The 24,268-nt window shown below is 43.7% G+C and overlaps 1 protein-coding gene across 1 annotated transcript in view; it reads left to right on the plus strand.

Moving 5' to 3' along the window:
• The window catches only part of wnt5b (wingless-type MMTV integration site family, member 5b), a 156,293-nt gene that overhangs the window by 31,701 nt on the left and 100,324 nt on the right, over positions 1 to 24,268 (plus strand). The gene's annotated exons all lie outside the window — the stretch shown is intronic.

Below are 24,268 nucleotides of genomic sequence, written 5' to 3' on the forward strand. Positions count from 1 at the left end.
GAGAGAGAACATATTAAAGGTCAACTAGGAGGAGAGAGAACATATTAAAGGTCAACTAGGAGGAGAGAGAACATATTAAAGGTCAACTAGGAGGAGAGTCAACTAGAACAACATATTAAAGGTCAACTAGGAGGAGAGAGAACATATTAAAGGTCAACTAGGAGGAGAGAACATATTAAAGGTCAACTAGGAGGAGAGAGAACATATTAAAGGTCAACTAGGAAAGGTCAACTAGGAGGAGAGAGAACATATTAAAGGTCAACTAGGAGGAGAGAGAACATATTAAAGGTCAACTAGGAGGAAAGAGAAAGGTCAACTAGGAGGAGAGAGAACATATTAAAGGTCAACTAGGAGGAGAGAGAACATATTAAAGGTCAACTAGGAGGAGAGAGAACATATTAAAGGTCAACTAGGAGGAGAGAGAACATATTAAAGGTCAACTAGGAGGAGAGAGAGAACATATTAAAGGTCAACTAGAGGAGAGAGAACATATTAAAGGTCAACTAGGGAGGAGAGAGAACATATATTAAAGGTCAACTAGGAGGAGAGAGAACATATTAAAGGTCAACTAGGAGGAGAGAGAACATATTAAAGGTCAACTAGGAGGAGAGAGAACATATTAAAGGTCAACTAGGAGGAGAGAGAACATATTAAAGGTCAACTAGGAGGAAAGAGAACATATTAAAGGTCAACTAGGAGGAGAGAGAACATATTAAAGGTCAACTAGGAGGAGAGAGAGGTCAACTAGGAGGAGAGAGAGAACATATTAAAGGTCAACTAGGAGGAGAGAGAACATATTAAAGGTCAACTAGGAGGAGGAGAGAGGTCAACTAGGAGGAGAGAGAACATATTAAAGGTCAACTAGGAGGAGAGATTAAAGGTCAACTAGGTCAACTAGGAGAGAACATATTAAAGTCAACTAGGAGGAAGAGGTCAACTAGGAGGAGAGAGAAATATATTAAAGGTCAACTAGGAGGAGAGAGAACATATTAAAGGTCAACTAGGAGGAGAGAACATATTAAAGGTCAACTAGGAGGAGGAGAACATATTAAAGGTCAACTAGGAGGAGAGAGAACATATTAAAGGTCAACTAGGAGGAGAGAGAACATATTAAAGGTCAACTAGGAGGAGAGAGAACATATTATTAAAGGTCAACTAGGAGGAGAGAGAACATATTAAAGGTCAACTAGGAGGAGAGAGGTCAACTAGGAGGAGAGAGAACATATTAAAGGTCAACTAGGAGGAGAGAGAACATATTAAAGGTCAACTAGGAGGAGAGAGAACATATTAAAGGTCAACTAGGAGGAGAGAGGTCAACTAGGAGGAGAGAGAACATATTAAAGGTCAACTAGGAGGAGAGAGAACATATTAAAGGTCAACTAGGAGGAGAGAGAACATATTAAAGGTCAACTAGGAGGAGAGAGAACATATTAAAGGTCAACTAGGAGGAGAGAGAACATATTAAAGGTCAACTAGAGGAGAGAGAACATATTAAAGGTCAACTAGGAGGAGAGAGAACATATTAAAGGTCAACTAGGAGGAGAGAGAACATATTAAAGGTCAACTAGGAGGAGAGAGAACATATTAAAGGTCAACTAGAGGAGGAGGAGAGAGAACATATTAAAGGTCAACTAGGGAGGAGAGAGAACATATTAAAGGTCAACTAGGAGAGAGAGAGGTCAACTAGAGGAGAGAGAACATATTAAAGGTCAACTAGGAGGAGAGAGGTCAACTAGGAGGAGAGAGAACATATTAAAGGTCAACTAGGAGGAGAGAGAACATATTAAAGGTCAACTAGGAGGAGAGAGAACATATTAAAGGTCAACTAGGAGGAGAGAGAACATATTAAAGGTCAACTAGGAGGAGAGAGGTCAACTAGGAGGAGAGAGAACATATTAAAGGTCAACTAGGAGGAGAGAGAACATATTAAAGGTCAACTAGGAGGAGAGAGAACATATTAAAGGTCAACTAGGAGGAGAGAGAACATATTAAAGGTCAACTAGGAGGAGAGAGAACATATTAAAGGTCAACTAGGAGGAGAGAGAACATATTAAAGGTCAACTAGGAGGAGAGAGAACATATTAAAGGTCAACTAGGAGGAGAGAGAAAGAGAGGACATATTAAAGGTCAACTAGGAGGAGAGAGAACATATTAAAGGTCAACTAGGAGAGAGGAGGAGAGAGAACATATTAAAGGTCAACTAGGAGGAGAGAGTCAACTATTAAAGGTCAACTAGGTCAACTAGGAGGAGAGAGAACATATTAAAGGTCAACTAGGAGGAGAGAGAACATATTAAAGGTCAACTAGGAGGAGAGGGTAGAATAGCTAAATTGGAGTTCTACACACAGTTCTCTAGATTCCTACTCTTCTCATGACACAGAACAGGACCTGAGGGAAACCACCTAGTCTTCTCTGTCTCAGGACACACAGGACAGTTCTCTAGTCTTCTGTCTCAGGACACACAGGGACAGTTCTCTGTCTCAGGACACACAGGGACAGTTCTCTAGTCTTCTCTGTCTCAGGACACACAGGGACAGTTCTCTAGTCTTCTCTGTCTCAGGACACACAGGGACAGTTCTCTAGTCTTCTCTGTCTCAGGACACACAGGGACAGTTCTCTAGTCTCTCTGTCTCAGGACACACAGGGACAGTTCTCTAGTCTTCTCTGTCTCAGGACACACAGGGTGGTTGAGAAGACTAACACCTTCACCCGTCCCATCAACCAGGAGTTCAGACCACTGTCTCAGTCCATAGGGAAAGTAGCTCTAGTTTATAGCTGTGGGCCCTACTGTGTGTACACTGGCTCCAGTCCCTGTTGACCCTACAAACACTAACACTACACACCAGGGAGGGACTGTTAGGCCAGAACGGCTCTGTTTATAGTTTCCTGGTACAGTCAGTGAGAAAGAAGGAGAAAGCCATATGGGTTTGGCATATGGGAGGGAGGGAGGCAGGGAGGCAAGGAGCGAGGGAAACGGAAAGGGAGAGTGAGTGGGAGGTGCTGCCACCTCACAGCACCACTTGCATGACTCATCTACAGCCAGCCAAAGAGAAAAGAGTATATAGAGAGAGAGGGAGGAGGGTGGGAGGAGGAAGAGAGGAAGAGCAGGAGGGGAAAGAAGCATAAAAGAGAATAGGAAGTGAAGGGAGGAGAGAAACAATGAGGAAGGAGAGAGAGAGAGGAAGAGGATGGGGAGAGAGAGGGAGGAAGAGGCAGGGGGAGAGAGAGGGAGGTAGAGGCAGGGGGAGAGAGAGGGAGGTAGAGGCAGGGGAGGAGAGAGAGAGAGAGAGAGAGGTAGAGGCAGCGGGAGAGAGAGGTAGAGACAGCGGGAGAGAGAGGGGAGGAAGAGGCAGGGGAGAGAGAGAGAGAGGTAGAGGCAGGGGGAGAGAGAGAGGTAGAGGCAGGGGAGAGAGAGAGGTAGAGGCAGGGGGATGAGAGAGAGGTAGAGGCAGGGGAGAGAGAGAGAGGTAGAGGCAGGGGGAGAGAGAGAGAGGTAGAGGCAGGGGAGAGAGAGAGAGAGAGAGGCAGCGGGGAGAGAGAGAGGTAGAGGCAAGAGGAGAGAGAGGTAGAGACAGCGGGGAGAGAGAGAGGAGGAAGAGGCAGGGGGAGAGAGAGAGGTAGAGGCAGGGGAGAGAGAGAGGTAGAGGCAGGGGAGAGAGAGAGGTAGAGGCAGGGGAGTAGAGAGAGAGAGGTAGAGGCAGGGGGGGAGAGAGAGGTAGAGGCAGGGGGAGAGAGAGAGAGGTAGAGGCAGGGGAGAGAGAGAGGTAGAGGCAGCGGGAGAGAGAGAGGTAGAGGCAGGGGGAGAGAGAGAGAGGTAGAGGCAGGGGAGAGAGAGAGAGGTAGAGGCAGCGGGAGAGAGAGAGAGGTAGAGGCAGGGGGAGGAGAGAGGAGGTAGAGGCAGCTGGGAGAGAGGAGGTAGAGGCAGGGGGAGAGAGAGGGGTAGAGGCATTTACGGGATTTAAGAGAGAGATCCAGAGCGACTTACAAATTGGTGGTAGATCCAGGGAGAGAGACAGGGGCAGAGAGAGAGGTAGAGGCAGGGGGAGAGAGAGGTAGAGGCAGGGGGGAGAGGAGGTAGAGGTCCAGGGGGAGAGAGAGAGTAGAGGCAGGGGCCAGAGAGAGAGGTAGAGGCAGGGGGAACTGAGAGTGGTAGGGAGAGGTAGAGGCAGGGGGAGAGAGAGAGAGGTGATCAGAGAGGCAGCGGGAGAGAGAGAGAGGTAGAGGCAGGGGAGGTATATAGGTATATATATCTCTGTATATAGCCTCTCTACTGTATATAGCCTCTCTACTGTATATACCCTCTCTCTACTGTATATACCCTCTCTACTGTATATAGCCTCTCTACTGTATATAGCCTCACTACTGTATATAGCCCTACTGTATATAGCCTCTACTTTACATAGCCTGTCTACTGTATATAGCCTCTCTACTGTATGTAGCCTCACTACTGTATATTACATTTACATTACATTTACATTTAAGTCATTTAGCAGACGCTCTGTTTATCCAGAGCGACTTACAAATTGGTGCATTCACCTTATGACATCCAGTGGAACAGTCACTTTACAATAGTGCATCTAAATCTTTTAGGGGGGGTGAGAAGGATTACTTATCCTATCCTAGGTATTCCTTAAAGAGGTGGGGTTTCAGGTGTCTCCGGAAGGTGGTGATTGACTCCGCTGTCCTGGCGTCGTGAGGGAGTTTGTTCCACCATTGGGGGCCAGAGCAGCGAACAGTTTTGACTGGGCTGAGCGGGAACTGTACTCCTCAGTGGTAGGGAGGCGAGCAGGCCAGAGGTGGATGAACGCAGTGCCCTTGTTTGGGTGTAGGGCCTGATCAGAGCCTGGAGGTACTGAGGTGCCGTTCCCCTCACAGCTCCGTAGGCAAGCACCATGGTCTTGTAGCGGATGCGAGCTATGTATATAACCTCTCTACTGTATATAGCCTCACTACTGTATATAGCCTCTCTACTGTATATAGCCTCTACTGTATATAGCCACTCTACTGTATATAGCCTCACTACTGTATATAAGCCTCACTACTGTATATAGCCTCTCTACTGTATATAGCCTCACTACTGTATATAGCCTCTGTATATACTGTATATAGCCTCACTACTGTATATAGCCTCTCTACTGTATATAGCCTCTCTACTGTATATAGCCTCTCTACTGTATATAGCCTCACTACTGTATATAGCCTCTCTACTGTATATAGCCTCTCTACTGTATATAGCCTCTACTGTATATAGCTCTCTACTGTATATAGCCTCTACTGTATATAGCCTAGCCTCTACTGTATATAGCCTCTCTACTGTATATAACCTCTCTACTGTATATAGCCTCTACTGTATATAACCTCTCTACTGTATATAGCCTCTACTGTATATAGCCCTCTCTACTGTATATAACCTCTCTACTGTATATAGTATATAGCCTCTACTGTATATAGCCTCTCTACTGTATATAGCCTCTCTACTGTATATAGCCTCTACTGTATATAGCCTCTCTACTGTATATAACCTCTCTACTGTATAAGCCTCTCTACTGTATATAACCTCTCTACTAGCCTCTACTATATATAGCCTCTCTACTGTATATAGCCTCTCTACTGTATATAGCCTCTCTACTGTATATACCTCTACTGTATATAGCCTCTCTACTGTATATAACCTCTCTACTGTATATAACCTCTCTACTGTATATAGCCTCTACTGTATATAGGTCTCTACTGTATATAAGCCTCTACTGTATATAGCCCTCTACTGTATATAGCCTCTCTACTGTATATAACCTCTCTACTGTATATAGCCTCTCTACTGTATATACCTCTCTACTGTATATAACCTCTCTACTGTATATAACCTCTCTACTGTATATAGCCTTCTACTGTATATAACCTCTACTGTATATAGCATTTACTGTAGGTCTATACACCTCTCTACTGTATATAGCCTCTCTACTGTATATAACCTCTCTACTGTATATACCCTCTACTGTATATAGCCTCTCTACTGTATATAACCTCTCTACTGTATATAGGCCTCTCTACTGTATATAGCCTCTCTACTGTATATAACCTGTATTCTACTGTATATAACCTCTCTACTGTATATAGCCTCTCTACTGTATATAACCTCTCTACTGTATATACACCTCTCTACTGTATATAACCTCTCTACTGTATATAACCTCTCTACTGTATATAACCTCTCTACTGTATATAGCCTCTCTACTGTATATAGGGTCTCTACTGTATATAGCCTCTCTACTGTATATAACCTCTCTACTGTATATAGCCTCTACTGTATATAGCCTCTCTACTGTATATAACCTCTCTACTGTATATAGCCCTCTACTGTATATAGCCTCTCTACTGTATATACCTGTATTCTACTGTATATAGCCTCAGCTACTGTATATAGCCTCTCTACTGTTATTCATATAGCCTCTCTACTGTATATAGCCTCTCTACTGTATATACACCTATTGTCTGTATATACTACACCTGTATATAGCCTGTCTCTACACTGTATATTAGCCTGTAAGGTCTACTACTGTATATAGTCTACTCACCTGTGTATTCACTGTAAGGTCTACTACTATAGCCTCTACACCTACTGTATATAGCTGTAAGGTCTCTACTGTATATAGCATTTCACTGTCTCTACACCTGTATATTCAGCCTCTCTACACTGTATATAGCATTTCACTCTCTACACTGTTATTCACTGTCTTTTTACTGTTGTTTTATTTCTTCTACTACACCTATTGTTCACCTAATACCTGATTTGCGCTATTGGTTAGACACCTGTGTATTATTTCCCTGTAAGGTCTACTACACCTGCTGTATTCAGTATTTCACTGTAAGGTCTACTACACCTGTTGTATTCAGCATTTCACTGTAAGGTCTACTACACCTGTTGTATTCAGCATTTCACTGTAAGGTCTACTACACCTGCTGTATTCAGCATTTCACTGTAAGGTCTACTACACCTGCTGTATTCAGCATTTCATTGTAAGGTCTACTACACCTGTTGTATTCAGCATTTCACTATAAGGTCTACTACACCTGTTGTATTCAGCATTTCACTATAAGGTCTACTACACCTGCTGTATTCAGCATTTCACTGTAAGGTCTACTACACCTGCTGTATTCAGCATTTCACTGTAAGGTCTACTACACCTGCTGTATTCAGCATTTCACTGTAAGGTCTACTACACTGTATTCAGCATTTCACTGTGTCTACTACATTATTCAGCATTTCACTGTAAGGTCTACTACACCTGCTGTATTCAGCATTTCACTGTAAGGTCTACTACACCTGTTGTATTCAGCATTTCACTGTACGGTCTACTACACCTGTTGTATTCAGCATTTCACTGTAAGGTCTACTACACCTGTTGTATTCAGCATTTCACTGTAAGGTCTACTACACCTGCTGTATTCAGCATTTCACTGTAAGGTCTACTACACCTGCTGTATTCAGCATTTCACTGTAAGGTCTACTACACCTGTTGTATTCAGCATTTCACTGTAAGGTCTACTACACCTGCTGTATTCAGCATTTCACTGTAAGGTCTACTACACCTGTTGTATTCAGCATTTCACTGTAAGGTCTACTACACCTGCTGTATTCAGCATTTCACTGTAAGGTCTACTACACCTGCTGTATTCAGCATTTCACTGTAAGGTCTACTACACCTGTTGTATTCAGCATTTCACTGTAAGGTCTACTACACCTGTTGTATTCAGCATTTCACTGTAAGGTCTACTACACCTGTTGTATTCAGCATTTCACTGTAAGGTCTACTACACCTGTTGTATTCAGCATTTCACTGTAAGGTCTACTACACCTGTTGTATTCAGCATTTCACTGTAAGGTCTACTACACCTGTTGTATTCAGCATTTCACTGTAAGGTCTACTACACCTGTTGTATTCAGCATTTCACTGTAAGGTCTACTACACCTGCTGTATTCAGCATTTCACTGTAAGGTCTACTACACCTGTTGTATTCAGCATTTCACTGTAGGGTCTACTACACCTGCTGTATTCAGTATTTCACTGTAAGGTCTACACCTGCTGTATTCAGCACGTGACAAATACACTTTGATTTGATTTGATTTGATCCAAAAAATCCCAAAAAGGCCTGTGGTGTGATTATCAGCAAATTCCACTTGGCTATACTCAACCTTTCAACATCCTCAGCTCTGGCATCTTCCCCAATATTTGGAACCAAGGATTGCATTTCACAAAAGTGATAGATTTGATTCAATAACTACTGTGGGATATGCATCAAAAGCAACCTTGGGAAAATCCTCACAGCAGACTATTTTTACCGTGTATTCAAAACAATGTACTGAGCAAATGTCAAATTGGCTTTTTACCAAATTACCTGACAGATTCACATTTCCTGCACACCCTAATTGACAAATAAACAAAACCAAAACAAAGGCAAAATCTCATTATTATGAAAAAAAAAAAAAAAGCATTTGACTCAACATAATATTGGCATGAAGGCCTGCCTCACTCCTACTAGAATCTGAAGTCAAATGTCACCAACCAAGGAGGGGAACCTGGTGTTTCAGTAAACATTTCAAAAATTATAAAATCCATGAACACAAACAACTGCTCTGAGAGAAAGGCAAGAAGGATTCTACGCCATCAAAAAACACATTTCTTTCACAGGCTACAGCTTGTCATTCAACATATATACAACCAGACAGTTGTATTCAGAACAGTTTCACTGTAACTAGAATCTGAAGTCACCTGCTGTGATTCAGCATTTCACAAGGAGGGTCTACTACACCTGTTGTATTCAGCATTTCACTGTCAGACCAGATAGATAGATAGATAGATAGATAGATAGATAGATAGATAGATAGATAGACAGACAGACAGACTACACCAGTCTGACAGATAGACAGCAGCAGTAGACTATAGATTCAGTAATAGATAGAAATACAGATAGGCTGTATTCAGCATTTCACTGTAAGAGATCTGTACTACACCATTGATATCACAGCATTTCACGTCTTTCTCCTTCACCTGCTCTATCCCCTCCCAGCCTCCTTCACCGCTGCAAAGCACCCTGGGACACACAGCTGGACCGCCTTAACATCCCACCAGACAGACCCAGGCATTTCACTACAGATGCCCCTACTACACACTGCATGAGTTTTCAGGGACAGTTTCACTGTAGGGGGAGAGTTAACTGCTGGAAATACTCAGCCAGCTGCAGTTAGCTGTTTTAGTTAGCATTTTTGTTTGATTTGCATGTGGAGAGAAAAAAGAGAGAGAAAGAGAGACATTTGAAATGTCTTTATTTTTTATTTTGTGAGTGTAATGTTAACAGTTAATTTTATTGTTTATTTCACTTTTGTTTATTATCTTTCAACTTGCTTTGGCATGTTGGCATGTTTCCCCAATAAATTTGGAACCAAGGATTGATCACCCCAATTCAGAAAGAGTAGAGAGAGAGAGATTCCAGAGAAGAGAGAGAGAGGATAGAGCAGATGGAGAGAGAGGGAGAGACCAGAGGGAAAATCCTCACAGCAGACCGATGGAGAGAGAGGGAAGAGACAGATGACACTGAGGGCGGGGAAAGTCAAAGAGAGAGAGAGAGAGAGAGATTACACAGAGAGAGAGGGGGAGACCAGAGAGAGACCCTGGAGAGAGAGGGAGAGAAGAGAGACAAACAGAGAGAGGGGGAGAGAGGGAGGAGAGAGAGATCTTCTCAGAGAGAGGGGGGGACAAAAGGGGGGGAAGGGGGAAGAGGGAAAAGAGAGAGGGGGAGACTCAGAGGGGAGAGAGGGAGGGAGGGAGAGACAAATGAGAGAGAGAGAGAGAGAGAGAGAGAGAGAGAGAGAGAGAGAGAGAGAGAGAGAGATAAGAAGGGGAGAGAGGGGAGAAAAAGAAGCAAGAATGAGTAGGAGAAAGGGGAAAACAGAGAGAGAGACATAACTATACAATGTCTGTTTCCAGATTGCCTGTCTGTCTGAAAGCCCTCTTATCCCCCAGCATGTTTGAGACAGTATACAGCTCGTTATACAGGATGAGCTCTGGGCTCCAGAGAGAGCCTCCAGGGAGAGGCTGAGTGGGATGCAGCACCCGCTGCCAGGCCTCCCTCCCCTGGGTACCACCTCTCCTTCATGGGCTCTCCTCTGTCTGGCACCCTGACTGACTGAGCCGGCCCTGGAGGTATCTATCACCAACACTAGACTGGAGGTATCTATAGCAACACTAGACTGGAGGTATCATAGAGTAACACTAGACTGGAGGTATCATATAGTAACACTAGACTGGAGGTATCATATAGTAACACTAGACTGGAGGTATCATATGAAATAACACTAGACTGGAGGTATCATATAGTAACACTAGACTGGAGGTATCATATAGTAACACTAGACTGGAGGTATCATATAGTAACACTAGACTGGAGGTATCATATAGTAACACTAGACTGGAGGTATCATATAGTAACAGTAGACTGGAGGTATCATCCTTAACACTAGACTGGAGGTACATATAGTAACACTAGACTGGAGGTATCATATAGGAACACTAGACTGGAGGTCCCATATAGTAACAGTAGACTGGAAGTATCATAGTTTTAACACCAGACTGGAGGATCATATAGTAACACTAGACTGGAGGTATCATATAGGAACACTAGACTGGAGGTATCATATAGTAACACTAGACTGGAAATATATAGTAACACAGACTGGAGGTATCATATAGTAACACTAGACTGGAGTTTTTAGTAACACTAGACTGGAGGTTTTAGTAACACTAGACTGGAGGTATGGAGAGAGATATAGTAACACTAGACTGGAGGTAACATATAGTAACATAGACTGGAGGTATCATATAGTAATTTTGACTGGAGGTGTATATAGTAACACTAGACTGGAAGTATTTATAGTTTATTAGACTGGAGGTATCATATAGTAACACTAGACTGGAGGTATCATATAGTAACACTAGACTGGAGGTACATATAGTAACACTAGACTGGAGGTATCACAGAGTAACACTAGACTGGAGGTATCATAGAGTAACACTAGACTGGAGGTATCACAGAGTAACACTAGACTGGAGGTATCACAGAGTAACACTAGCCTGGAGGTATCATATAGTAACACTAGACTGGAGGTATCATATAGTAACACTAGACTGGAGGTATCACAGAGTAACACTAGACTGGAGGTATCACAGAGTAACACTAGACTGGAGGTATCATATAGTAACACTAGACTGGAGGTATCATATAGTAACACTAGACTGGGGTATCATATAGTAACACTAGACTGGAGGTATCATATAGTAACACTAGACTGGAGGTATCATATAGTAACACTAGACTGGAGGTATCACAGAGTAACACTAGACTGGAGGTATCATATAGTAACACTAGACTGGGAGGTATCACAGAGTAACACTAGACTGGAGGTATCATATAGTAACACTAAACTGGATGTATCATATAGTAACACTAGACTGGAGGTATCATATAGTAACACTAGACTGGAGGTATCACAGAGTAACACTAGACTGGAGGTATCAGAGAGTAACACTAGACTGGAGGTATCATATAGTAACACTAGACTGGAGGTATCATATAGGAACACTAGACTGGAGGTATCATATAGTAACACTAGACTGGAGGTAACATATAGTAACACTAGACTGGAGGTATCATATAGTAACACTAGACTGAGTTATCATATAGTAACACTAGACTGGAGGTATCATATAGTAACACTAGACTGGAGGATAGTAACACTAGACTGGAGGTAACATATAGTAACACTAGACTGGTATCATATAGTAACACTAGACTGGAGGTATCATATAGTAACACTAGACTGGAAGTATCATATAGTAACACTAGACTGGAGGTATCATATAGTAACACTAGACTGGAGGTATCATATAGTAACACTAGACTGGAGGTATCACAGAGTAACACTAGACTGGAGGTATCATAGAGTAACACTAGACTGGAGGTATCACAGAGTAACACTAGACTGGAGGTATCACAGAGTAACACTAGCCTGGAGGTATCATATAGTAACACTAGACTGGAGGTATCATATAGTAACACTAGACTGGAGGTATCACAGAGTAACACTAGACTGGAGGTATCACAGAGTAACACTAGACTGGAGGTATCATATAGTAACACTAGACTGGAGGTATCATATAGTAACACTAGACTGGAGGTATCATATAGTAACACTAGACTGGAGGTATCATATAGTAACACTAGACTGGAGGTATCATATAGTAACACTAGACTGGAGGTATCACAGAGTAACACTAGACTGGAGGTATCATATAGTAACACTAGACTGGAGGTATCACAGAGTAACACTAGACTGGAGGTATCATATAGTAACACTAAACTGGATGTATCATATAGTAACACTAGACTGGAGGTATCATAGAGTAACACTAGACTGGAGGTATCATATAGTAACACTAGACTGGAGGTATCACAGAGTAACACTAGACTGGAGGTATCACAGAGTAACACTAGACTGGAGGTATCATATAGTAACACTAGACTGGAGGTATCATATAGTAACACTAGACTGGAGGTATCATATAGTAACACTAGACTGGAGGTATCATATAGTAACACTAGACTGGAAGTATCATATAGTAACACTAGACTGGAGGTATCATATAGTAACACTAGACTGGAGGTATCATATAGTAACACTAGACTGGAGGTATCATATAGTAACACTAGACTGGAGGTATCATATAGTAACACTAGACTGGAGGTATCACAGAGTAACACTAGACTGGAGGTATCATATAGTAACACTAGACTGGAGGTATCACAGAGTAACACTAGACTGGAGGTATCATATAGTAACACTAGACTGGAGGTATCATATAGTAACACTAGACTGGAGGTATCATATAGTAACACTAGACTGGAAGTATCATATAGTAACACTAGACTGGAGGTATCACAGAGTAACACTAGACTGGAGGTATCACAGAGTAACACTAGACTGGAGGTATCATATAGTAACACTAGACTGGAGGTATCATATAGTAACACTAGACTGGATGTATCACAGAGTAACACTAGACTGGAGGTATCATATAGTAACACTAGACTGGAGGTATCATATAGTAACACTAGACTGGAGGTATCATATAGTAACACTAGACTGGAAGTATCATATAGTAACACTAGACTGGAGGTATCACAGAGTAACACTAGACTGGAGGTATCACAGAGTAACACTAGACTGGAGGTATCATATAGTAACACTAGACTGGAGGTATCATATAGTAACACTAGACTGGAGGTATCACAGAGTAACACTGGACTGGAGGTATCATATAGTAACACTAGACTGGAGGTATCACAGAGTAACACTAGACTGGAGGTATCACAGAGTAACACTAGACTGGAGGTATCATATAGTAACACTAGACTGGAGGTATCACAGAGTAACACTGGACTGGAGGTATCATATAGTAACAGTAGACTGGAGGTATCATATAGTAACACTGGACTGGAGGTATCATATAGTAACACTAGACTGGAGGTATCATATAGTAACACTAGACTGGAGGTATCACAGAGTAACACTGGACTGGAGGTATCATATAGTAACACTAGACTGGAGGTATCATATAGTAACACTAGACTGGAGGTATCACAGAGTAACACTGGACTGGAGGTATCATATAGTAACACTAGACTGGAGGTATCATATAGTAACACTAGACTGGAGGTATCACAGAGTAACACTAGACTGGAGGTATCACAGAGTAACACTAGACTGGAGGTATCATATAGTAACACTAGACTGGAGGTATCATATAGTAACACTAGACTGGAGGTATCATATAGTAACACTAGACTGGAGGTATCATATAGTAACACTAGACTGGAGGTATCACAGAGTAACACTAGACTGGAGGTATCACAGAGTAACACTAGACTGGAGGTATCACAGAGTAACACTAGACTGGAGGTATCATATAGTAACACTAGACTGGAGGTATCATATAGTAACACTAGACTGGAGGTATCATATAGTAACACTAGACTGGAGGTATCATATAGTAACACTAGACTGGAGGTATCACAGAGTAACACTAGACTGGAGGTATCACATAGTAACACTAGACTGGAGGTATCACAGAGTAACACTAGACTGGAGGTATCATATAGTAACACTAGACTGGAGGTATCATATAGTAACACTAGACTGGAAGTATCATATAGTAACACTAGACTGGAGGTATCATATAGTAACACTAGACTGGAGGTATCACAGAGTAACACTAGACTGGAGGTATCACAGAGTAACACTAGACTGGAGGTATCACAGAGTAACACTAGACTGGAGGTATCATATAGTAACACTAGACTGGAGGTATCATATAGTAACACTAGACTGGAAGTATCATATAGTAACACTAGACTGGAGGTATCATATAGTAACACTAGACTGGAGGTATCACAGAGTAACACTAGACTGGAGGTATCACAGAGTAACACTAGACTTGAGGTATCACAGAGTAACACTAGACTGGAGGTATCACAGAGTAACACTAGACTGGAGGTATCACAGAGTAACACTAGACTGGAGGTATCACAGAGTAACACTAGACTGGAGGTATCATATAGTAACACTAGACTGGAGGTATCACAGAGTAACACTAGACTGGAGGTATCACAGAGTAACACTAGACTGGAGGTATCACAGAGTAACACTAGACTGGAGGTATCATATAGTAACACTAGACTGGAGGTATCACAGAGTAACACTAGACTGGAGGTATCACAGAGTAACACTAGACTGGAGGTATCATATAGTAACACTAGACTGGAGGTATCATATAGTAACACTAGACTGGAGGTATCACAGAGTAACACTAGACTGGAGGTATCACAGAGTAACACTAGACTGGAGGTAGTAACACTAGACTGGAGGTAACACTAGACTGGAGGTATCATATAGTAACACTAGACTGGAGGTATCATATAGTAACACTAGACTGGAGGTATCACAGAGTAACACTAGACTGGAGGTATCACAGAGTAACACTAGACTGGAGGTATCACAGAGTAACACTAGACTGGAGGTATCATATAGTAACACTAGACTGGAGGTATCACAGAGTAACACTAGACTGGAGGTATCACAGAGTAACACTAGACTGGAGGTGCCCTACAGTAGATCTGTTGACTGTGGGACTTTGTCTCTGTCTGTGCTGTGTTTGTCTCCAAGCACTGTCTCTCTGTGTGAAAGCACACGTTTCCCAGTTAGGGTGGCGTTTTGACTAAGAGCTGGGTTCATAGCTGGGCTCCATACCACTCGTTTTATTGATTGGTTCATTTGAGTGAATTTGAATATTTGCTGTATTGATATAGGTCTTCCATCTCACACACTGAGACATGAGGACCGCTAGACGCTACTGAAATAGAACGTTCTAGAGCAGAATGTTCTGGACCCCTGTCAGTCATTGGGTCCCTGGCTGGCATTCCGGAAGCCAAATACCCACTGGGTCCTCAGAGACACATAGATCTTTTCCATAGGATGCCACCCAAGCATTTCTTCCATTGACTGTAATACTGCTGCCACATCGCTGGCAGACCACTGAATGTATAGAAATCAAAGGCTCTTTATGTCCCTCTGACGGTCACTGTGGGTCCTTCTGTAGCTCAGTTGGTAGAGCATGGCGCTTGTAATGCCAGGGTAGTGGGTTCGATTCCCGGGACCACCCATACGTAGAATGTATGCACACATGACTGTAAGTCGCTTCCATTGACTGTAAAAGCGTCTGACTAAATGGCATATATTATTATTATTATATTATGTCCTGTAGCAATGCCACAAAGCCAGTGACACTGTCAACACTGGTGTACCAGCAGGTCCTTCCTGCTGTAGATATAGATGGCAGCCTATTTTCTATTGTGGACTACTTTTACCGAGTGAAAAGTAGTGCACTATATAGGGAACAGTGTAATTTAAGATGGACGATGATTTGTTTTCCATGAGCATATTGGATGACTGTAATGTATATTTCATTCACCCAGTTCAATGTGACAGCGATAGGTTTAGGCTACTACATGATACTTGAATTTTCCCTGTCATTAGTCCAACATTTGCAAATAGTTATTTAGTTATTATATAGTTATTTAGTTATGTTTATCCCTGTTTTATTCCGTTTGCTTCCGTTTACGAAACCTTTTTTTCAACAAAATCGGCAGAATGAATACACCCACGATCACCGTAAACACAATTCCCTTTCATAGCAGCCACGTTGTATTCCTTCTCGCATCTATCTGTGCGCTCTGCTCCTCTCACCTTGTCCCTTCGCTTGTAGACTTCAATGCACAACACATCAGCTGTATGTGACCTGCAAACCGCTACACACAACCTACATCGTTGTCACCATATTAGCTAAAGTACCGTCATAGTCAGCATAGCTAATAGATCTGACGCGTTAGTAAACCCTCTACAGTTGTGTAGTAATGTTGCAGTGTACAGTCAGTAGGTAGTTAGACCAGGGGCCCCAGTGGCAATAGATTAGTCAAACCAAAAGCTTACCTTGACTTGGAAGAGTTCCAGTGTTGTGTTGGAAAGTCATAGCCAGCTAGCTAACATAGCATCCCTCTGTTATAGCCAGCTAGCTAACATAGCATCCCTCTGTTATAGCCAGCTAGCTAACATAGCTGTTATAGCCAGCAGCTAACATAGCGTCCCTCTTATAGCCAGCTAGCTAACATAGCGTCCCTCTGTTATAGCCAGCAGCATAGCATTCCCTCTGTTATAGCCAGCTAGCTAACATAGCCAGTAGCTAACCTCTGTTATAGCCAGCTAGCTAACATAGCATCCCTCTGTCATAGCCAGCTAGCTAACATAGCGTCCCTCTGTTATAGCCACCTAGCTAACATAGCATCCCTCTGTTATAGCCAGCTAGCTAACATAGCATTCCTCTGTTATAGCCAGCTAGCTAACATAGCATCCCTCTGTTTGAGCAGTGTGTTTCAGTAGGCTAAACTAGCTAGCTGCATTTGCTGACTAAGACAAAAATGGCAATCTCTCTCTCTCTTGCTTCTCCTTCATTTTGGAAGAAATTCATTTGTTCATTAACTGTTCAACTATCTCTCTCTTTGAGTCAACTACTCACCACCTGTCTTCAAATGTGGAAAATGTGGAAATGTGGAAAACAAAACATTCACCTTTTGCTGCTATTTCTGTCAAGTCTACACATACAGTTTGATGCACCACAGAACACAGAACACAGAACACAGAACACACTGCTGCTGACACTCTGCAACTCAAAGCTGCATGGCCAGCACAGCATTCCATTGGAAATTAATGTAATTCTGGTGTACCAAAACGCAAAGACTCTGTAGGTGTGATTGAGGCGTTACACTGACATTGCACCTGGCTAGATAGTTATTGCATAGAGCTCAGGGGAGAAAATGTATTTTTCATGCCTGGGAGCTTGATGTGCAGTTTGTGCTATAGTGCGCCCCCATGTGGCATCTACAAGGAATAGCGGGTTATTACTGTAAAACCACATTGATATGTACTGTAGGTCTGAACGTGTTATGTTACTATGTAAGGTGTTTATATAAGACAGTGCCTTGAGCATGAATTTGTCCTTGATTCATTCACAGCAGTTCAAGTCTTATAAAAGATGTGTGATGTAGAGACCACTGCAAAACATGTTTTCACTTCTCCAAGGAGAGACCAGACCAGACCGGACCAGACCAGACCAGACCAGACCAGACCGGACCGGACCAGAACAGACCAGACCAGACTAGACCAGACCAGACAGGACCAGACCAGACCAGACCAGACCAGACCAGACCAGACCAGACCAGAACAGACCAGACAGGACCAGACCAGACCAGACCAGGTCCAGACCAGAACAGACCAGACAGGACCAGACCAGACAGGACCAGACCAGACAGGACCAGACCAGACCAAACCAGACCAGACCAGACCAGACTAGACCAGACCAGACAGGACCAGACAGACCAGACCAGACCAGACCAGACTAGACTAGACCAGACCAGACTAGACCAGACCAGACCAGAACAGAACAGACCAGACAGGACCAGACCAGGTCCAGACCAGAACAGACCAGACAGGACCAGACCAGACAGGACCAGACCAGACCAGACAGGACCAGACCAGACCAGACCAGACAGGACCAGACCAGACCAGACCAGGTCCAGACCAGACAGGACCAGACCAGACCAGACCAGACAGGACCAGACCAGACCAGACCAGACTAGACCAGACCAGACAGGACCAGAACAGACCAGACTAGACCAGACCAGACCAGAACAGAACAGAACAGACCAGACAGGACCAGACCAGACCAGACCAGACCAGACAGGAACAGACCAGACAGGACCAGACCAGACCAGACCAGACAGGACCAGACTAGACAGGACCAGACCAGACAGGACCAGACCAGACCAGACAGACCAGACAGACCAGACCAGACCAGACCAGACCAGACCAGACCAGACCAGACAGGACCAGACCAGACCAGACAGGACCAGACCAGACCAGACAGGACCAGACCAGACCAGACCAGACCACAATCTGATGTGATATTTACTGGTATTATTTCAAATAATGACAATTCAATTGTTAGATGGATTTTATTGTTAGGAAATAGATGAGAGCAGATACTTTGACAAAGGGGACCCAGATGTTGTCACATTGTAGCGTAGCCTAGTGGTTAGAGCATTGGACTAGTAAGCGGAAGGTTGCAAGTTCAAACCCCTGAGCTGACAAGGTACAAATCTGTCGTTCCGCCCCTGAACAGGCAGTTAACCCACTGTTCCTAGGCCGTCATTGAAAATAAGAATTGGTTCTTAACTGACTTGCAAAGTTAAATAAAGGAAAAACATAAAATAAATTGTATTAGAGCAGATACTTTGACAAAGGGGACCCAGATGATGTCACATTGTATTAGAGCAGATACTTTGACAAAGGGGACCCAGATGATGTCACATTGTATTAGAGCAGATACTTTGACAAAGGGGACCCAGATGATGTCACATTGTATTAGAGCAGATACTTTGACAAAGGGGACCCAGATGATGTCACATTGTATTCTCCCAACGTGGGATTTTCATATTGTTCTCAAAGTTTAGTTTTCACAATCAGTTGCAGATCTGAGAAAGAAGAAGAATCTAACCGAAGACCATTAAGTCATGCGTTTCCGGTATTTCCTCTCACGTCGTCCCAGAGTACGACTGTACGTCATAGAACCAGAAAGAGAAGAAGAACCTGTTTTCTAAGAGAAGAGCAAAAAGCCTGTGAAGCTGGTGAGGTGAGGCCCGGTCATCGAAGACATGGTGTCCTGCTGCAGGGTGACCTCAGACTGTATCTCCTTCCTGCTGCAGGGTGACCTCAGACTGTATCTCCTTCCTGCTGCAGGGTGACCTCAGACTGTATCTCCTTCCTGCTGCAGGGTGACCTCAGACTATATCTCCTTCCAACTGCAGGGTGACCTCAGACTGTATCTCCTTCCCTTCCTCAGACTGCAGGGTGACCTCAGACTGTATCTCCTTCCTGCTGCAGGGTGACCTCAGACTGTATCTCCTTCCTGCTGCAGTGGACTGATCTCCTTCCTGCTGCAGGGTGACTGACTATCTCCTTCCTGCTGCAGGGTGACCTCAGACTGTATCTCCTTCCTGCTGCAGGGTGACCTCAGACTGTATCTCCTTCCTGCTGCAGGGTGACCTCAGACTGTATCTCTTCCTTGCAGGGTGACCTGCTGCAGGGTGACCTCAGACTGTATCTCCTTCCTGCTGCAGGGTGACCTCAGACTGTATCTCCTTCCTGCTGCAGGGTGACCTCAGACTGTATCTCCTTCCTGCTGCAGGGTGACCTCAGACTGTATCTCCTTCCTGCTGCAGGGTGACCTCAGACTGTATCTCCTTCCTGCTGCAGGGTGACCTCAGACTGTATCTCCTTCCTGCTGCAGGGTGACCTCAGACTGTATCTCCTTCCTGCTGCAGGGTGACCTCAGACTGTATCTCCTTCCTGCTGCAGGGTGACCTCAGACTGTATCTCCTTCCTGCTGCAGGGTGACCTCAGACTGTATCTCCTTCCTGCTGCAGGGTGACCTCAGACTGTATCTCCTTCCTGCTGCAGGGTGACCTCAGACTGTATCTCCTTCCTGCTGCAGGGTGACCTCAGACTGTATCTCCTTCCTGCTGCAGGGTGACCTCAGACTGTATCTCCTTCCTGCTGCAGGGTGACCTCAGACTGTATCTCCTTCCTGCTGCAGGGTGACCTCAGACTGTATCTCCTTCCTGCTGCAGGGTGACCTCAGACTGTATCTCCTTCCTGCTGCAGGGTGACCTCAGACTGTATCTCCTTCCTGCTGCAGGGTGACCTCAGACTGTATCTCTTCCCTGCAGGGTGACCTCAGACTGCAGGGTGACCTCAGACTGTATCTCCTTCCTGCTGCAGGGTGACCTCAGACTGTATCTCCTTCCTGCTGCAGGGTGACCTCAGACTGTATCTCCTTCCTGCTGCAGGGTGACCTCAGACTGTATCTCCTTCCTGCTGCAGGGTGACCTCAGACTGTATCTCCTTCCTGCTGCAGGGTGACCTCAGACTGTATCTCCTTCCTGCTGCAGGGTGACCTCAGACTGTATCTCCTTCCTGCTGCAGGGTGACCTCAGACTGTATCTCCTTCCTGCTGCAGGGTGACCTCAGACTGTATCTCCTTCCTGCTGCAGGGTGACCTCAGACTGTATCTCCTTCCTGCTGCAGGGTGACCTCAGACTGTATCTCCTTCCTGCTGCAGGGTGACCTCAGACTGTATCTCCTTCCTGCTGCAGGGTGACCTCAGACTGTATCTCCTTCCCTGCAGGGTGACTGACTGTATCTCCTTCCTGCTGCAGGGTGACCTCAGACTGTATCTCCTTCCTGCTGCAGGGTGACCTCAGACTGTATCTCCTTCCTGCTGCAGGGTGACCTCAGACTGTATCTCCTTCCTGCTGCAGGGTGACCTCAGACTGTATCTCCTTCCTGCTGCAGGGTGACACCATTGGAACCCCCTTGTCCTCTCCATCTGTTTCATCACCATCGGTCACAGTCACCATTACATGTCCATTTCTATACAGCGACACTCAGTGTATGTGAAGTAGTAGACTCCATTAACCGGTGTTCTGAAGACAGGGTCCGTCAGAGGCACAGCTGCAGAGGACGAACAGCAGAGCTACTACAGCGCTCATCTTTTCAGATCGATTGTGGCATCCTTTGGTCTCAAACACCCAGACTCATTACTTATAAACGTGAATAGTTCATCATTTACTTAATAATTTACGTGTAAAGCGATTAGGTGCTGCATGTTCTGATCTTCACAGTTCACACTGCTAATAAATGATAGATAACATTAACTTCAATTTGTCCTGCCAGTAAATCACAGTCAATCCATTAGATTTTTAAAAATTAACACGCAATAGGCCTAATCAATTCATAAATATCACACTCGTTTTAATGTAAAATAACCTACTTGATCTCTACAGCGTCAGATTTTTTCTCCATCAGCCTAGGTGTAATTATTACATGTTGCCACTGGAGGGCAGTGGTTAGCCTCTATAATAGCCTACTCTGCTGTTGTATTCTATGCTGGGATTCGGGACTGATTGTTGTGACTGTTAGATAAACAGAGAAATGGTTACCTTGTCAATTTAACCAGCAGAGGGTGCTGTTAACCCAAAAACAGGAATATTGCTCCATTATAAAATTGCCTTCAATAAATAATTATTTATAATCCGGCAATTTTGACTGTCTGGTCATATAGTCCTGCAAACAAATGCAACCAATCGGGAGAGGTGTAAGGTATGATATGTGTTTGTGGAGGTGAAACACTAATAGCACTTTAAAATGATTTATCACCTTAAGGGAATTTGAAAGACATTGAGAATTAGGTGTCCTATTGTGTGACCCAAAAACGTTAATTAATTCATTAATTTTCTCCACTGAAACCAACGTCAAAGGGTTGAAGCACAGGGAAACTAATGGTCTACAAGTAGACCTATTGCACCATAGTACACATTCAAACAACATAACACTACAACTTAAGCACTGGATGTATATTGCAGGCAGTCAAGACACTTTACAGGAGGGGAGGGGGTCGGTCTAGGATGGAAGGCGACCGCGGGCGCGTGAAAAGTTGATGGTTGGGGTGCAGGCCTGGGGGTTTGGGGGAAAGATGAAAGGCGACAGTGGCATTATCATGCAGAGACCGGTCGGAAATCGAGTGGCGTCTCTCTCGCGCCAGTCAAGGCCCTATATATGTCCACTGACTGACTGTCTGGTCTATGGAACGGAGACCAGTCAGAAGGAAAGGAAGACCTGGGGAAATACTGGTTAACCTGCTTGTCTGGACCCCTATGCGTCCTGCATGTGCCACGAGCAGAGATACAATGCTCTTCGTTTATTTCATTTTCTGTGAACATAAATGGAAATGGTTCTAGTTTTTTTAAAGATAGGTTTATGACATTCGAATACTATGTTATATTTTTACACAGTGCAAAGTAAAAGCTTCCCTTTCCAAGTTTTATTCCGGTTGTTACTGAATTCAATTCGTTTTATTGCTCCTCATAACATTGTTTTATGTTGTTTTATTTGATTTAACCTTTATTTAACTTGGCAAGTCAGTTTAAGAACAAATTATTATTTTCAATAACGGCCTACCCCGGCAAAAACCGGACGACGCTGGGCCAATTGTGCGCTGCCCTATGGGCCTCCCAATCAGGGCCGGTTGTCATGCAGCCTGGAACAATACGCAAACGTGTGCAGCTATGCGCATATGGTTCAACATATCTCTAAAGCCGTATTTGTAGTAGTTCGGCTTTGGACTATTTTATTATCGAGGACTCTGATTTGGGCGACTTTAGAAAGTGGAAGGACTTTAGATCAGAGGTTCCCATTCCAGCATGGCGTTTTACTTTGTCTTTGCGAACATTTGAAATAAGGAAAGCTCGTTTCAACACGCCTTTTCTTCAGAGGAGCTGGTCTTCAGAGCTCAATGTGTGGCCGGCTTTATTTCCTTATCCAAAGGAGGATTAAGGTTTTCGAGGCACTCGCGTTTATTCAAACAAATCATCAAGTCGAAGTAAAAGGGGGATTTAACGCACATGAACTTTGATGCAATTGTGAAATTTTCCAAAACGTTAACTCCATTAATCTCTTTCTTGCACGCACGCACACACACACACACAAACACACACACACACACACACACACACACACACACACACACACACACACACACACACACACACACACACACACACACACACACACACACACACACACAGGTATGTCTTACTAACTAGTGAGGACCTTCTGGTACCAACAATTAATTCCCATTCAAAATCCTATTTTTCCTAACCCCTAACCTTAACCCTAAACCTAACCCTAAACCTAACCCTAACCCTTAACCTAACCCCTAAACCTAACCTTAACCCTAAACCTAACCCTAACCCTAAACCTAACCTAACCCCTAAACCTAACCTTAACCTAAACCGAACCTTAACCCTAAACCTAAATAACCCTAAACCTAACCTTAACCCTAAACCTAACCTTAACCTAAACCTAACCATAACCCTAAACCTAACCTAAACCTAACCTTAACCCCTAAACCTAACCTTAAACCTAACCTTAACCCTAAACCTAACCTTAACCCCTAAACCTAACCTTAACCCTAAACCTAACCTTAACCAACCTTAACCCTAAACCTAACCTTAACCCTAAAACCTAAACCTAACCTTAACCCTAAACCTAACCTTAACCTAAACCTAACCTTAACCTAAACCTAACCTTAACCCTAAACCTAACCTTAACCCTAAACCTAACCTTAACCCTAAACCTAACCTTAATCCTAAACCTAACCTTAACCTAAACCTAACCTTAACCCTAAACCTAAACCTAACCTAACCCTAAACCTAACCTTAACCCTAAACCTAACCTTAACCTAAACTTAACCTAAACCTAACCCTAAACTAACCATAACCCTAACCTTAACCCTAAACCTAACCTTAACCCTAAACCTAAACCTAGCTTGTAACCCCTAAACCTAACCTTAACCCTAAACCTAACGCCAACCTAAACCTAACCTTAACCCTAAAGCCTAACCTTAACCCTAAACCTAACCTTAACCCAAACCTAACCCCTAAACCTAACCTTAACCCCTAAACCTAACCTTAACCCTAAACCTAA

This window comes from Oncorhynchus keta, unplaced genomic scaffold (genome assembly GCF_023373465.1).
Source record: "Oncorhynchus keta strain PuntledgeMale-10-30-2019 unplaced genomic scaffold, Oket_V2 Un_scaffold_5491_pilon_pilon, whole genome shotgun sequence".
Taxonomy (NCBI): Eukaryota; Metazoa; Chordata; class Actinopteri; order Salmoniformes; family Salmonidae; genus Oncorhynchus; species Oncorhynchus keta.